The following is an 18,098-nucleotide window of genomic DNA, read 5'->3' as shown; positions in this document are numbered from 1 at the left end:
AAATTAGAGCAATCCTGCTTCTTATTAATGTCCGATAATAAAACGTGACTTTCAAACCTAATTTTTCAGCTGATCGAACAATTCCAAATTTTACACGATCACCGTCGCAAAACACTTGACGAGTTTCCATCGATAATCTTCGCCGTTAACGAACGATCCCGACGCCTGAGCTTCGCCTCGATGTTTCGTCGACTGTTTTCTTTAAATTTTTCTACGAATTTTCTCACTCGTTTCGATTCCATGTTCACGTTCCTTACGAAGATATTTCGTTGGCGAAGCCCTGGTCGCTTTCTTCAAAAGCCTCCCACCACCAGGTTTTACTCTGCATTCTCTAATTGATCTTCCGCTTTTCTTTTCTTCTCTTTTTTTCATTCGAATTCATTCCCAAAGCTGCTAGCTCTTCAAGAGCTTCTCCGTTCTTGAAACAGAGCTCTCAAACGTCGCCTCAGCTCGAGATCGTTGCCAGCGCTTTATACCACGCTCCAACTGCTTCTCTTAAATTTGATCGATTTCATCCTCCTTCGTATTATTCCATGAAAATTCGTTCCAACTTAGTTGCGACGAAACTTTTACAACTGTAAGGTTTATGGACTGGTCGACTTCTTTAGAACGTTTAGCGTCTCTTTTATGGCTTTTCTTGGTAGCGTCGGATCTCCGTCAACTTTGACTCACAATAGAGAGATCCAAGGGTAGTTTCTTAGAATTTTTATTATCGCTTCTTGTATGGCCGCTTTTTTTAGAAGAAGAATGAGATCTCGGTAGCGGCCTTGCCTTCTCTACGAAAATGAAAGCCGAAAATTGTGAAAAGTTCGCGATAAAAGGGTGGACGTTGCGAGATCAAAAGACGCGTTCCTACAAGTCCAGTCTCGGAGCTCTTCGTTAAAGAAGAAAGGCTAAAGTGAATCGCCAGGAACGAGGATCGAGAAAAGTATTGAATTTTGTTAATTAAAACGTTCCGCCTCCGTTCATCACGAGGTTTATTCCATTTAGTTTTTCCTTCTTCCATCGATAATTCGATTTATAATTCCTCGATTCCGCTACGATTCATCGATCTTCTTCATCCACGCGACTACTTCGTACCTATCTTCGATTAATAATTCCCTCTACAAAGTTCAAAGGCGCGATCGAACGTCATCCATCAACTTGAATTCACTTTCAACTTCTCCATCCCGTCGTGTCTAACTCCGTTTAGCCGACTCTAAATCCTGTCCCATCTTCGTAACCGTGCTCGATCGCCAAAGCCGCAAATAATCGGTCAAATCTACTTTGCCTATAATAAATTCCAACCGAAGGATCGAAGCGAAAACTGGCAGTTTCGAACTTGTCGATTCTCCGTTAAAATATATTGCTTGCCTTTTCCATTCATTTTTCGCTGAAACGCTATAAATGCAGCGTGGGTAACTCGCAGCACGCAAGAAGTTATATAATAGAAATTCATCGACTCTCTATTACGTGCGGTGACATTTTATTCAAATATGTGAAATTTCATTCGAATAAATACCGTTCTGTTCTATATTAATATCGTCATTCTAACTTTCCACGCATTTTTCCGCTTTTTCGCAACTCAGTTCACACCGGTGCATCGACGCAACAATTTTCTAACTGTGATTTACGAAAACTTGTTGTACGTGTAAATGGAAGTATATCGATAGCTTCCTGGTAATCGTAGAATCGATATGAAACCTTGTTACTATGCCTATCTATATTAAATTTCACATCTGTTCGAATATTCCTTCGAACGGTAAAAATTCTTCCTATGACACGACGAGAAAATGAAGTCGAATTCGATGCACTATTCTTTTAGTATGGTTTGTCGTTGAATGTACGGGTTCGCTGGCAGGTGAATTTCTCGCGAAACGCACACCTGCGCACTGCGTATGTACCTGCATCTGTGTATACAGACTCGGTCAGGTGAGTATTGATCGTGGCGGATGTGCAGGGACGAGCAGGCAAGAACGGACGAATATAAGCGGGCCGGCAATGCCCGGGCGGAAGAGAAGCGAGCAGGAAAAAGGAGCGTGATTCGCTGGTCGCCGGGTTCACGGACGGAAATCCAGGCCACTCGGCCTCTTCGAGTGTCATGTCGGAGCAACAGGCGCGCCGATCCTCCTTCGGATCGGTTCTCTTCTCGTCGTATCCTTTTTCACCGATACCTCGTCCTATTCCTTGTTTTCGGCTGGGAAAAACGGCGGGCAAAACGCCTTTCTTTTCCGAGTAAAATTTCAAGTTTGTTCGTGACTATGGCACTACGCTACGCAACGTAGTTAGCTGTTCGAACAAAGAGAGAGAAAGTTCCGTTTTGCCCTACGAGAATTCAATGTCACACGTGAGTTCTTTCGCGTTGTATTCAATGACCTAAGAAAACACGAAAAAAAATGGCTATAATAAATTGCCAAGTTTAATGCACTTACTTCACGTCTTAAGTGAGACGAGAAAGGAAAGGATCGGGGGAAATCACGCGAAACAGTAGGCGGGATAAAAAGGAAGTGAGTGATCAAGAGGGTCCAACGTGTTCCTTAGATACGTAGGAAGCTGTTGGCCTTGGTGAAATGTCTTACTCGATTGTTATGAGAACCGGAGGGACGACTGAACAGTTGTAGTTCATGTGGAAAACACGGAAGATGGATGCTAGGACATTCGCAGAAGGGATTTTCGGATCCAAAATGGAAGGTGATAGAAAGTTACGCCATAAAGGGCCACAGAATTGTTTCGTGGAAAAAGGGATTCGCAAAAGGATCGTTTCGTTCTAAGAATCACTCGCTTACGAGGAATTCCATGACGAGTTTCTAAATGATTTATTTCGGTAAAGAGCTACGAGAGACTTAACCGCAATTTCGAAACTGGTCGCAGCTGACCCTGGGCAAGTTAAGGTATCGATTTCGAAGTTACGTAGTCGGGAGACACTGAATAAAAGGATCAAGGTTGTGCTACTAATGCGGCGCAACGACGTTTCGGGTCAGCAACGCTGCTAAGTATAGTCGCGATCACCGAGCACGCGATAGTCTTTTTTCTCTTTATTTCATTCCTTTTCTGGCTCTTGTAATCGCTCGTCGGTTCCTAACTCTTCCTGCTTTTACACGATCTTACATGCTGATTTATCTCAGGGTTATGAAACTAAAATTATCGTTCTTATGGGAGGATGATGATTATCGTTTCGAACAAACAATGAGCTCAACTTGCAACGAGGGAACACTTCGATCCAGGTACAGCAACATTTTACCTCCTATAATAAACCATCACCATCTGCGTCTCGCAGATGTGGTCGTAGCAGAAACGTGGAATTTTCGAAGAATTTTCTACCAAGATCAAGATAGCATCATTAGTAAGCGATCAAGCGTTAAACAGACTGTATCGGTTGTCCTCAACTGTTGCACCGGATCAAGGCAGTCGTAAATTGCAGCAACAGGCGATCAAGCTATTTGTCTGACCCAGACCATACAATACTACTTCGAGCATTTTATTTCTTATTCGTGCAACTCCCTATCGTTGGTCGTACCGTTTCTCTCCTAGTGCATGATATATATCGTTATTATCGTTTAGTTTACGGTACATGTAACAGAAGATATGTAACTTATGGTAATATGCTAAAACGAAGAATAGAACGTCTTTTAGGTATATGTTCGCTACATCGATAAATCAAGCAGCACGAGCTTCGAACCGTTTCAAACTGGTTTTCGTTCGATCCAGTCATTCTCGAAACACATTCAAATACGTGCATCCAGTTGAACGTTCGTCCTTACTCTCAAACGCTTGGTCCTCCCGCGTGTTCCTAACTCTCGGAGCTCAGTCACAAACTACACCTTACTTCGACCGCTACTCAAACTCCACATGTCCTACTTCTACCCCAACGTACCACCGATATTTCCTTTTTGGAGCACCAAAGCTCCATGCTCGTCGAAACTAAATCCCCCATTCGCGGAGGCAAATGCAGTCATCAGCCCTCTGAACGTGACACGGTAATGCAACCACGCGGGGCCATTTCTTGTCTCCGTGGTCCGCTAGGCTTTTAGAGTGAAATTGACCGCGGAGAATTTCGACGACGAGCGAAGCTCGTTCCCGCGAGAAACGTATTCGCAATCTCCATTTCATTTACGTATTTTCGCCACAGTATATGAGAACGTTACTACACTTTACGAACATACGTCCGATGTGTTAAAGCTCGAGCAGCGAGCACCTCGAGGCTCTTGCGCGACCTTGACACGTGTCACTCACTCGTATCGCGTATTCGCATTCCGCTGACCTGCGCGACTCTCTTGAATTAAACACGCGGAATCGCAGCTAAAGACTGTGCGGACGGTCGAGCGCAACTGTAAAATTAAATCGCTGTTGCGTGGCTGACGCTGACGATCCGCTAATTGCTTCGTTATACGACGAATTTTCAGGGCTGGAGAAAAACATTGATAAAATGAAGTTCCCTGTTCGCAAGAAAAATTCGGCTCTACTAGAGAGAATTTTAAACGTTTTTTCAGCGGCAATTGGCGAATTCTGATTTCGATTTGATTCTCGCCCGTGTTGTTACGTGGTTTGAAAATTACATAGAAAATAGATACTTAGTTTCAGAATTGTAGTTTTATCGTTGAACGATATAAAAATTGAAACGACTTAAAATCAATCGCTCGAAGCGTTTTCTGCTGTGTTCCGGCAGCAAGCCGCGTCCGCGATGAATTACATTCTGACACCACGGGATTTAAGCATTACAACTTCTTCGGGGTTCGAACTTAATCGAGGGTGTCTTACTGTTAGTGCGTCGCCTGAACAAGATAGCTGGGACGTTTAGATTCTCATACGTCGAGATATAACTCCACGTAGACGTGACTTACATTCGAAAATCACAGGTATTTAGTAGTAGCGTCAGGAAAGATAGTACATCGCGAAATAAAGTAGAGCGAAATTAAAATTTCACCATCGCTCGAAAAGAGTTTAGAGTTTGCTTGTATCGGTTACCAATTTCTTGCCTAATTTTCAAACGAGAGCTCAAAATAGCGCACGAATGATATTTCTAAATGAACTGACACAGAGATTCCCGTTCATCATCCTCTAACTGGCATTCTCCTCCAATTACTCGACAAATCATCCGCCAAGAAGTACGTACAAAGACCACGGTTGCATAATTCAGTCGGCGGTAGATCGGAATTGGCCGTGTTTCACAAGAGTATACTAGCTTCGTTTAACGGTGTCATTTAGCGTTAAATTATTCACGAACGGCTGCCATGGCTCGGCAAAGAAATCTGCTACCCTGGCAACTTAAAATTGCCGGGTGAAGGCGATTCCGCTAGAAAATTGTTTGCCGATACGACCATCGAACACCTGCTATCGTGTGAAACAACGTTCTCCTCCTACGCTGCATGTTATTTCCATTTCCGGGGTAGAAGGATTTCTACTATAAAATTGCATTTATACCTGTCACATCACGTTGAAACATTCACGGCCGGTAAGTTTTAGTTTCTAAATTAAAAAACTACAAGTTTCTGCAACTTAGACGAGGATAAGAATATTAAATTTGCTTTCGAATACTTAATGGCCACTTAACTTTATTTATAGGACAATGATTTAATTTATTAAAATGGCTCTCCGGTTAATCAGCCGTGTCGACCAATGGTCGGATCAAATTTATTTGAAAGGAATATTTCTAATTCTCGCTGACACATTGAAGAGCTTGAACGCTTGGAAATATTAATATACGAGGTGGAGTTTCGAGGAAACTTGGGTGAAAAGTTTAATCGAATTTTAAAGTGGCTACTGAATCCAGAAGTTGTTGCAGTTCTGCGCAAAATGCTAACTCTTGCGCAACGTATCTTTACATGCAGCATTATCACGAGCGATCCTGTTTCACTGTTTAATAGACTACGCTCCTTGCTCCATTTGTCTGACCGTTCATTGGTTTAATCCACTTACGATTTCTCTGTCTTCCAGTAATATCGCGTACTTTCTACGATGGAAAGTACCCGTATCCTCGATACGAAAGGATAAGAGAATTGGATTGGACTGCTGCTGCGAGGTGTCTTGTGTTTCACGACCTATGGCTATGGTTATTCTTAGAACCGTTTGCTTGGTTAGTTTTATTTCTTCGTAAATAGATTCTTCTTCTTTCGTTGTAATTTCTACTAATATTCCTATTCTTATCGCCACATCTTTAACCGCAAGATATAGATTTTTTGTATTAATATTTAAAAAGCATCGTCGACGAAGAAGCTTCGTTAAGAATTCACCATCTTATCGAGCGAAATCCATAAGAATTGCATTGGTCCGTCGATTATGTTTCACGCCAGTCTTCAGCTACGTGTCTTCTTGTTTCTTCGAGTGAATCTCCGCTGGACGTTTGCCTACTGGCAACGAAAACGGTGCTGATTCCTTCCGTTTCAAGGAATCCTTTTCCGCTACAACGAGCGGACCAGAGAACGCCGGAAATAGAGGCGAGGAACAAAAGCGATTCTCGCGATCCTGTGGTTGCTCGTGGTCGAGGAACACTTCGTTAAGGATTGGCACTTCTCTTCGATCGTCGTTTTCTTTTTCTTCCTCCCTCAAAAGCTGTTTATTCCCTGAATTTACCTTTCGACTCTAGAAAACACAGAAACTACAGAAGGAGGATCGGAACTCGGAACTTTCTACCTCATCTAAGAAATTGTATACCGTTAAATTAGAATTTTTAAGTTGGAATAAGCAAGTTTCCATTGTTGTCCGATTCTTTTCAGACGAAATTTGGAAAAAGCAAACTTACTGGAATCGTTCGGTTCCAAATTATCACACGTACAAGAATAAACCACGTAAAAGCGTTTAAAGCCAGAAATGATTAAAGGAAAAATTCTTAATCTTTCCCTGTCGAGTCTTCTTTCGATTACTCTCGAGTATTCCGTCTACTCTCAAAATATTTCTTCCGAACAGAATCATTAAAGTGGTAGGCGAGCCTCCTAAATTCAGCGAACAGAACTTCGAGATCACTCCGCAAGCCTGTTCCTCGAATACAATCTTGAACTTTCGACAAAGTAGTTAAAGAATCGTTTCTGCCTCGGTGTTCGGATCATTTGTATCCTCCGTTTGCTTCATCAGCGATTCGAGCAACTTTTAGGGATCGCGTTAACGACATCGTTGGTAGTCTAGCCTGTTCCACAGGCCTTCCACCAGACTATTGGCTTTTAACGAACGATTCGGCAGCACAGTTCGGTTCTCCATTGGTCCACTTAATCGATCCTTATCGTACTCGATGGTCTTTCTTCTTAAGTCCATTATTCTACTTCTAATGCTCGCTACTTCTTGGCCAATTTCTCCGATGAAACAACCAATGGCAATCGTGTGTTCAACTTTAGCAAATTATTGGCCAAAGTGGTCGCTGCTTGACTAGCGAGAAGAGAAGTTTTCCTGTCTTTGCGCCAACTCGAAATCTTCTTTCCTTTTCACGTATCGTCAATCCGATCTATTTCGCCATTCTTCTGTTATCAGAAGAGTCGCTGCATTAATCCTAGGGACGTGGCGAGCTTTCCAACGAGCAGCAGTTTCAAAATCCCCACGCAGAAGTTAACAGAATTCTGGAGAAAAAGTTGGTGGTTCGTGATCTTGCTCCTACCATAGTTGGACGATATGGCAGCGTGCAGATGCGAAGACGTTACAGAGCCAACTGTTCCTTGCTTCGTCCCACGCAGTCGGCGAGCTCCCGTCTATTTTCTTACCGTACATCGTCGGATGCACCGAGACTTCGTTGACTTCACGTCGAAACCGGAGGACCAACCGCGCAAAGATCATCTTTTGTTCGAGAAGAAAGCTTTGAAGAGGAGGGAAATCTGGGAACGAAATCCACCGGAGAAACTGTCAAACGAGTAACCGAATACCATCGCGTCTTTCAACGTCCGCCTTCGTGATTTTCAGTTTCATTTCTCCTTTCGAACTTCCTTCTCCAGGCTTTGATTATTCTTCCTATCTCATTTCATAGGTTTTGCATCGTTTCGACTCGTCTTTGTTACGCTACAACGAGAGGCGAGTGATAAATTAATATAGAAACAAGCTTATTACGATACATCGAATATTCGTTATTTCGAGGCTACAAAACAACCTGTTCTCTAACTTTTTGCCATTTCTTTTCATAGTTGGTTAAACATTACTATTTCGTTTCTTTTACACGAACTAACAGGAAGCTTTAATCGTACAGTCTGTTACGCGAAATAGACGGGATAGTTTGGAATCTTTCGCGTAGCTGGCGATCGATGAAAAGCAGGAATGAAATTTTTGAAACTCGAGGAACCGAGTCTGCATCGAACCGATGACGACAATGGATGAATATTTGTTCTTGATATTTATTTTTCATACAGCAATCATACGTATGCCTTTTTTCATTGTATTCCCTTTTAAACGTAGAAATTACTTTCCCGCTGTAACAAAGGTTCTACGTTCTACATCTTCGAAAATTGGAAAACGAAATGGAAATAATAACGATACACGGTTGATGGAATTCCTGGTTTCCATTTCCGGTTCTCTGTAGTTTTGATTAAAATTTTCAACACGATCTATCTCACAAACTCGAAAGTACAAGCTTGCAAATAGAAACACTGATGATGGATACGTGGTAGATAGCGAATTAGTCGGTTTCGAATGTTCGATGTAACGTTGTCATTCGAGGCGATGCTATGGTGTTTTATGAAGACACTGGTGCCGCGTAGAGCGGAGAGGCGAGGGGGAAATGATTTATCGTCCAGATACCGTAACGCGAACAGCACGATAACGTCTGTGTAACAGGCTGTTCGACGTGACGTTGATACTAACAGTTTATAATTCGATCATCGAGACCATTGCAAACTGGTTCACGCGTTTCTGCGTTAATTTCATGTACGGATTATGTACCTAATTTTACTTCAATTTTCTTTTCTCATTATAAATTCTGAACACAAACACACACATAACGATTATCTTAGAGTTTCAAAAAAAGTCACAGTAGATTTTTTCATCTTCTCTTGATTAAATTACTGAGGTGGATATTAAACGTGTTGGTTTGTTTAATAAACAGACGAGTGACAAAATTGTATTAGTCAATTATATTAAAATCTCTATATTGAGATATGTATAATTTTGTGTGCCGCGTAGTAGCCACACACGTATGTGAATATGAGTGTTTGGAAGTATGTGTGTGAGTGGCGTCTTGAAAAACAGATGACTGTAACTGTTTCGTTGGCAGTGTGGTATGCAAGATGATGAGACAAAGAGAGTGCTGAGACGCGTGCAAATATCGGCGAAGATCCTGGAAATCGATTATTAAATAAATCTAAAACTATTTTAATATGAATTCCAAGTGTAACCTCAGTGTTTCTTTACTATTATTTCGGCAATTAAGATCCACAATTCTCAACACTCTAATTCTTCAACTATTCGACTATATAGATAGAACAGGTTTGTCTATTTGTATCGACAGGTGTTATTATAAAAAGTTCAAATGGAACTCCGGCTGACGATTGCAAATAACGGCGATAATATTTTATCTGGAGTTCGTTTATCTTTGAACCTAGCACACCAAAAACAACGTTGGTATTCCAAGGCATAATAATGACTAACTATTCGACTATATGACTGATCTAGATAGAGCAGGTTCGTTTATTTGTATCGACAGGTATTATTATAAAAAGTTCAAATGGAACTCCGGCTGACGATTACAAATAACGGCGATGATATTTTATCTGGAGTTCGTTTATCTTTGAACCTAGCACACCAAAAACAACGTTGGTATTCCAAGGCATAATAATGACTAACTATTCGACTATATGACTGATCTAGATAGAGCAGGTTCGTTTATTTGTATCGACAGGTGTTATTATAAAAAGTTCAAATGGAACTCCGGCTGACGATTGCAAATAACGGCGATAATATTTTATCTGCAGTTCGTTTATCTTTGAACCTAGCAAATCAGAAACAACGTTGGTATTCCAAGGCATAACAATACGAGTCTTTGCCGATTCAAATCTTTCGTTGACTCGTGTGACGCTGCATTACAAAAACGCACAGAATTAACAGAGCTCGGGCCAAGTGCACTCTCTTTTCCTTTTTGCACGTCTCTGTAATTACAGCGCAGCGTCTCTTAAAACCGCGCGAGAGAACAATACACGCGTTTTTGCAAGACTACATTAATATTTGACGCGATTGTAAGAGAATTTGAAAAAGTTCGAAGCAAGGAAGGAGTCAAAGAATCGAAACGGTTCAGCCGGTGGATAATCCAGTCGATAGGACGCACGGAAGCGAGTACGTTGTACGCGTAATAGCGGAGCCAATGAATGTAAAATGAAGTTCTTGTTTAGGTGCGCGATGAGGAATATTAATAGAATTCCGCGGAGCGAAAATTCCATCGGGGTGGAAAAACAGCGATGCGATAACAACTGAATTCCGGAGATACGATTAAACGAGGAAATTCAAAGCAATTATTCCGCGTGGCAAACCCGCTCGACCGTGCTTTTACCAAAACACAGCGCGTCTATATTGCCCTCGATTCTTTCCACAGCTCGATATGTTCTTACTCGATATAGCGAGGTTTTATGTCGGAGAAACGATACGAGCGAAAGTCGGCCGCGAGTGAAACGAGTTTGCGTTGGTCAGACAACTTTCTTAAATCCTTTTAATTCAACTTTCTTCCCGTAGTCTTGTCTACGGAAGTGACGTGCTGCTGTAGGAGTGGCGTGTACTGTATATTTGTGTGTAAGTCGATGCAAGTAGTATGAATCTGGTATTAGTCAGACAGCCGTCTGAAATCCTTCTAATTCAACTTTTATCTACTGAAATAATATACTGCTGTAGAAACGGCGTATATTGGATTTTCGGTAAAATGTCTTTCGTTTCTCGGAGAAGAAGATGTCGTTTGAATTCTACGTTCTCCTGATCCTACGTCAAACTTGTAAAGATTCTACGCACGTATAATAATTTCACAGATTCCTTATTTGCTCGTTATACGAGAATTTTGTTATCTCGTCGCGTTGTCTGATATTTCGACATGCTCGCATTGCAATTTTTCTCGTTAATTACGCAAGAGGATATCGAAGAAAAGAGCGACGAGATAGGAAGAATTTTTCAGGCACGTAGCTCAGCGATCCGACAGCACTGTTAGCCGTACGAAGAATAATTTCATGGATCGTAAACGCGACGGCGAAGGGCTCGTCAACAGCGTCGTTTCCCTCTCTTTTATAAAACATCGAACGCGAGGAGGATCAAGACGAAGCGAAGCGGAACGAAGCCGAGCTGACAGTCGCCGGAATCGAGAAAACGGAACGACGAGGAGAGTTTAGCGACGCGCGATTGTTGCTAATTGCGCGAATTAACTGAAATTAAGCGGCCGTTGAGCGTTTCCATAAATTTCGCCCGACAACTCGCTTCGTCACGCGTTTCCTTCTTGTCTGCCCCAAGTTTCAACCATAATTCCGACGTTAAGCCATCGCGCCACAGCGCGAATAACTCGACAACCACTCGTGAACTAGTTGAAAATCATCGACCAACTTGCCTCGTAATAGTTATTTCCCCCCAAACATTAATTTTATCTCCTACCCTTCCAAAATTATTACACAATCGATCAACAACTTTTGCAGTGAAACTATCGAAAGTGATTTGCAGAAAAGTTCTTCTTTCCCAATTTCTCCTGCCTCCAGCTACATTTATTAGCCCATTGTTATATTCTCTTAAGGATAGATTCGAAATTCGATCGATCGGATTCTCGCAAGCTCTCCGTCGTAGATACTCTCCGATAATTCCCCAAAAAGCAGAAACATCGTTTTTTGTACGCGTGAATTTTCCCTAATGGAGGCGGTGTTCGAACGTTGTAGCAACCGTGTGGATAATCCAAGCGATCGTCGAGATAAATTGTTAGCACCCGAGTGGAGTGGAGAGCAAGTGGTGCGCCTCCTTAATAGCCGCCCATCGTCCTCTGTCGATGATATATGATACTAATCTGTCCGTATTAAACGTAATACACGATGGAGTTCGACGTACACGTACAAATTGTATTGAAAGTTGGAAGAGAGAGATTCGAGTTCGTGAACCCAGACCGCTATTCGCAAAGAATAGAAATCAAGCGAAATTACACGTGGAACGTAGGTATATGGCGCGTCCTAGCAAGAATGATAGAATCAGTCAAGAGAGCATTTTCTTTTATCTTGTGATAAATATCAGACCCGGTTTACATATGTATTAAGCAATAATAGTAAATGTAAATGTTCTACCTATTTGCAAATTGATACACTCAACGATCCTTATCGAAATTTTTCTCCTCGAAGGGGAAAGAAACCCAATCTCGACACGTGTGTACGAGCAACGTTGTTAGTTTTTTTCTTCATATTCAAAAACTTCGTCCAGTGTTTCTGACTTATTTTATTTTATTTGATTATTTTCTACTTTAACAATCGGTAGGAAGTTGAATTTCGCGAGAAACGTGAACGCGAAGCGACGTAGTAGTCACGGAATAACGAGAATGAGCTGGAGAAAAAAAAGAAAAAACGAACGAGGATGGTTCTCCTTTGTTCTGTGCAGAAACCTCGTTTAGGATTACGTAAAGCCCTGTAATGAACGATGATCGAGAGCGCGTCCTGCTGATTATGGACGCTTTATGAAACAGCGCACGCGAGATGCGGTTAATAGTCCGTGCCAATCGATTGTGTAAGTAATAGGCGGGTAGTTATATAAATGACATTAATATCGTTACGAGCGACATGAAAATGGATCGCAGAGCTAATGAAGTTTTATAGGAATTTTACAGAAACTTCAACTTATTGAACGATACGATACTGATACTTATCAAACGATACTTACGAGGTTAATGATAAATTAATATCGATAATATCGATTCCCAATCATCCCACTTTCGCGATAAATATTATCAATTGGCTATCTCGCAAATACATAAACATAAGTCAGACTCATACCGTGGATAACTCGTTGTCGAATTGGATCAGACAAACAGAAGGGTTGTCGGCACGCGAATACTTCTCAACGGTTAGCTTTATCGCGTGGCTGAATGAAATACGAGCCATAATGGCACAGCGTGCCGTTTTCTCTACCGTTGACTCGCTGTCGTTCATAATCTTTATCGTTAATTTTATACCACGCTCAACCAGCACTGGTACACTTTCTCGTTGTTCTTTCTAACTCGCAATACGCTTCGACAGAGTCGAACGAAGAACTTGCAGAACATCAGGCGACTCTATTTCCTCTAATACTTGCAGACGTAATTAAGCAACCGATTAACCAGCCAGAACAGCGAAGAGTCTTTCGGTAATCGAATGTGGAATTTTTGGTCATATTCATAGACCTGCACGATGAATTTCAGCACGAGGAGATTGGAAGAAATTGGAGCGGCATCGATACGCAACACGCTTGATTATACTCCATGAATTCTGCGAGAGGAAACATTGGGAATAGGGAAGAATGGATATGGCGAAGGAGAGAGGCGAGGAGCGAAGGGAAGGAGAGAGGCGAGGAGCCAAAGGAAGGAGAGAGGAACGGGGTCCAACAGCAAGAACGCAAGGTACGCATTGATCCCGCCGACTGGTGGCTTGTTCTCTGCAGCTCCTCGGCCTTGTAAATTAAGCTCTATTAATATCTCAAGCATGCCTGGGGTGCTGGAATTTCAACCCTGGTGCGTAAATCAAGTATACCTCTGAGCATACCTCTTTTCTCTCCCCCTCTTTCTTTGTTCCTTTAACGGATGAATTGTTCAACCGTTTCGTTTTTTATCATTCAGACGGATACGACTTTCTCTAGGTTCTAAAAATAATTTTTAAGAACTTGTTTTCTACCTTGAGTCAGACTGTGAATTTTTTGAACTTTTTTGCAGCACTGGAAGAGAATCCTTTTAAAAGTGAGAAAGGAAGTGCGAAGCTTGAAATTTAAAGCGAAATAAAGGAGAAATTTCGAAATTACAAGTATCAGGAACTTGTTTGTTGTCGTCGAGAGGAACTTCTTCTTCTTTCCCTTTTAACTACTTCGAAATTCTTTTTTTAAGCGAAATTTAAGTGGAAGAAACTCGAATTCAGCCTACGGCGAAACAAGACCTTGATAGTAAGAGAAGAATTGAATTATTGAAGAGAAACGAAACCGAGGTATCTGGAGTCGACTCGAGATAGCCAGACGAAAATCGACAACCCTTCTCGCTACCTTGTACACCTTCGTGAATTCCAACCCTTATTCAAATTATTTCTACTACTGTATTTTATAATACCTCGTAAGATGTTATCTCTAGCGGTTACAATTTTAACGCTATTCTTCTCTCACTTTGCGACAATTATTCGACTCTTATTTTTAATAATCGTACTTTTAACGATATAATCATATTTTGCTTTGCCTCTACGTTTCATCCAATACCATCCATTTCGCTATTCTTTCATAAAAATTCCCTGGCAGATCCATCTTTTTAACGTCGGTACACCCACGTCCTTTATACTCGTACTAATCGCCTCGCCATCCGTTTCATCCTTTAATCCCACGATTTTAAACGTGTCACGAGCTCTGTAACCTGTCCCTCCAGTCGTCGAATCACCGTGTTTAACGTAATCACCGAGTAGCGGGCGTCGTTGTAACGTGGTTTCCACGTTAATTTCACGACCTCATCCAGGCTGGAACATCGTATTCCGGTTTACCGTGATCATCGTTTGCCGTAATCCTTCGCCTTCGATCGGTCCAGGTTAAACGTACCATCGACGAAACTTAGTCGATTTGGCTCGCGGAATTTCTTCGCAAGTTTCACGCAAGATTTACGAACAAAGTCTGTTCCTCTTAACGATTCTACTTTTCCTTTTATTTCTATTTTTAACTAGTTATCCCTTCAACGAAATAAATCGCCCTCTTGTTTTACGAGAAAAAAAAGATTCCTTATGGTTTTCTGACTTCCTCTCTCAACATTTTATTCAACATACGACTTCTTGTCCATTTATCAAAGATTCACCGGGGACCTTCAGTTTCTCGTATCTTTCTCCTATCCACGTGTCTCTTGTATCTTGTTCAACGTCACCATTGTTCATGGACCTCTTAGCTATCCTAGTAGTGGTTTTACCCTTCGCCAGTCGTCGTTGTAACGTAATACGTGTCTTTCTGTATCCGCTTTCCTATTTAAAATAACAGTTAATATACGGGAAACGAGAAGAATCTATTTTTTTGTCTGATGCATATTTTACGCGATACTTTCATAATTCAATTTAAATGTAATTTCGATACTCTAACTGTTTGATCTCTGAACTGTTGCAATTGTTTGATCTCGTACGATTTGTTTGGCAGTTTGCTCAAGTTTTTTTTAATAAACGCGTATCAGTTCGAATTACCAGTATTTTGAATTGTACGTAGAATGTGACAGATTTATATTTCTGATGACGTGGTGCACACGAGCGTGCGATGCAGCTATTCCTAATATTACTATTTGTATTATATTACGCGCGTAATAGTTGGATCGCACGCTCGTGTGATTTGCATCGTCAGAAATATAAAGCCACGATTGCAATTTCCATAGCGATAAACGAGATAGCGGAATATTCTACAGAAGTAACGCTCTACGCGTTTTGTTTCGACGAAGATTACGTCGACATCAGAGCCGTCGAGTCTAATTAGAATTCGAAGCAAATATCGTTTCTTAAACTGGCGAAAGTCACACACGAAATTCCGAGAAGCGCAGCGAAATTTCTCTTTGCTGTCCCGTTAGATCCAGTGGTTGGATCTTCGGTTTAAAGTAGATAAACTTGGCTTTGGAATCGAGTAACACAGTCAAAGATAGCATGGCGAATAAAACGAGCAAAAATTACAGAGAAACGTCAAAGAGGAAATTATGGAGCAAGGACGATGTAACGCGGGCTACAGTTTATCTACGATTCAAGTTTCGAGCAGAGGATATCGCAGATTTTCAACGAGCTTATTAATATCCTGCAAACCTAAATCCGACGAAGTATGGCGGGTAAATTTCGATAGGAACTCGTGAAGCGTTTACCAGGCCACTTGAACAACTTGGGCTAATTCCCTCGCTCGATTTTCCACCGGCAAGCGCTTGATCCTTGTTATTAATCCGATAATAAGAATCTGATTGGAAATGAGCGGGACGAATGGGGACAGGATGGCTTACAACATTGTTACAGGAATTTAATCGAGTTCGGGACGATTCGATGCTAAATTAGATAAGAGGAATTCGTAACATCCCAAGTTCCTCACTACGTATAATTACTAGTGGCACAGAGGAATTCCAAACTTTCCCTTCCTTTTCTCCAGAATAATTTTCTTAACTTTACTTCCTTCCTATAGCCAACCATCTTCGCAAGATATTCGTTACAATAAAAAGAAAAAGAAATAGCTAAACATTTCTTTTATATGTCGGGTTGTCATTAGAGTTCGGGACGTATAACGAATCTTCCTGTGAGTTGGCCATCGTTGTTGTATACTATAAATGATATATATATATATACGGAGAAACTTCTACATTTTCTTCAGAAAATTTGCCGTGCAAGTATTTGTCCAAGTTGTCGCGGATTCGATCGGCTTCTCGTTATCGCGTACAATCGTGCCTGCGTCGAAGGCGAGACGACGCGGATGCAATGTAAATCGAAGCCACACGCGACATCGAAAACGTGACGTAATCATCTCCGCCTACTCGCGGTTTCGAAAAGTTTCTGCGTCTGTCGTTCGTCGACGAATCACCTTACAGACGAGCATCTTACAGTCGATTCGTTTAATTTTGTAACCTGCCACAGAGTAGAGAAACGTCGATGATTTTTGTACGATACGTAAAGAATATTCTGAGAGTGTCCGAGTAATAACGTTTTCTTCTACTGATTACAGTCGCTAGAGGAGTATCGTATCGAGGCTGTTAGGTTAGTACAGTGAATGGAGCTTGGCGAAAGGTAAGATAGAGCGGAATTGGAACCCTTAGGAAACAGCGACAGGATACTGCGACGAGAATAGAAACGAAAGGACCTTGGAGGACGGATGAATAATTCATTTTAACAGGCGACCGAATTCCCTCGCGAATTAACATTCGTGGAACTTTGTCACGGTTTTAGAAGTGTTTTCTGTCATCGAGGTAATAGGTAAAAGATATATAAGTCTACTACGAATACTTGAAACAACGGTGAAATAAAAAGCTGAACGGTTCGAGAAATTGCTCGATTTCCGATCGAATTTTTCCAAGTTCGCTATAATTCATCTGGCACCTGCATTGGGAATTCTGCTATTTCAGAATCGTCGAGGATGTAGTCGGAATTAAGTCGTGCGATTTGCGTCGTTTGGAAATGGAGGAACGAAGCCGCGAGGAAAAAGTATCGAACGGAGGAAGTTTCGAGACTCGAAGAACTCGCCGAGACTTGAAAAAGTTCAAGGTACTTTGCGCGAATTTATCCTCGATCTGGTATCCTCGGAATTTCAGGCATCTTCTTTCTTTTTACGTAAGAACAGAGAAGATTGGTAATCCGTGATAATCCTCGATATCTCGCGGTTCGATACGTCGCAGGATTTAGAAATTTTCGAATTTGGGATTAGAAAATTATATTTGTTTGATTTCATCATTTACTAAACATTTGATTAAAGATTTGTATGTAACCGGGCCCATTGTTAAAATTTATTCAAATAAACCCTGTGCAGCTTGTAAGGCTATTGATCGTAAAGTAGTAACGTTTAAATGATTAAGTAACTCGAAGGAAAGAATAAACAGAGTTCTCTGAAAGCATTCGAAAGGGAGGAGAAATTACGAGAAGCAAGTTTTCCTAATTACAGCTATCCTTCAACGAGTAGTTTCCGCCATGGCCGACTTTTCAATTTCATTTCGTATCAATGTGCAACAACGATACATACGGCTTAACGGTTTCGTTTCGCGGAGAATTTCTCTCGACAAACTTGTTCCTCTATTAATAATTCAACATCTTTGTTTCATCGCGATACGCTCAACTGTCGAAGAATCTTTAATTCGTCGCGTCCCGTGACGTGGTATATCCTCTTCCTGTCGTCTTTTCTTCCCTATCTTTCCTTGTCTTCTATTTTCTTTTCTTTCTCTTATCATTAAAGCTGCTCTGCCAAGAAATTTAAGGCGTGTAATTTTTACCGAAATGGTTCGCCTGATTGTTTCTACGTTTAGCTCCGTACAAATATGAATTTTGCTGTGACGAGAATTTTCTTATACT

The 18,098-nt window shown here is 41.3% G+C and overlaps 1 protein-coding gene across 1 annotated transcript in view; it reads right to left on the bottom strand.

The window, feature by feature from the left end:
• Positions 1-18,098, bottom strand: part of LOC139992050 (uncharacterized) — a 103,816-nt gene that overhangs the window by 43,429 nt on the left and 42,289 nt on the right. The gene's annotated exons all lie outside the window — the stretch shown is intronic.

This window comes from Bombus fervidus, chromosome 11 (genome assembly GCF_041682495.2).
Source record: "Bombus fervidus isolate BK054 chromosome 11, iyBomFerv1, whole genome shotgun sequence".
Taxonomy (NCBI): domain Eukaryota; kingdom Metazoa; phylum Arthropoda; class Insecta; order Hymenoptera; family Apidae; genus Bombus; species Bombus fervidus.
Note: the sequence above shows the minus strand (reverse complement) of the source record. Positions and strands in the feature narration are given on the sequence as shown.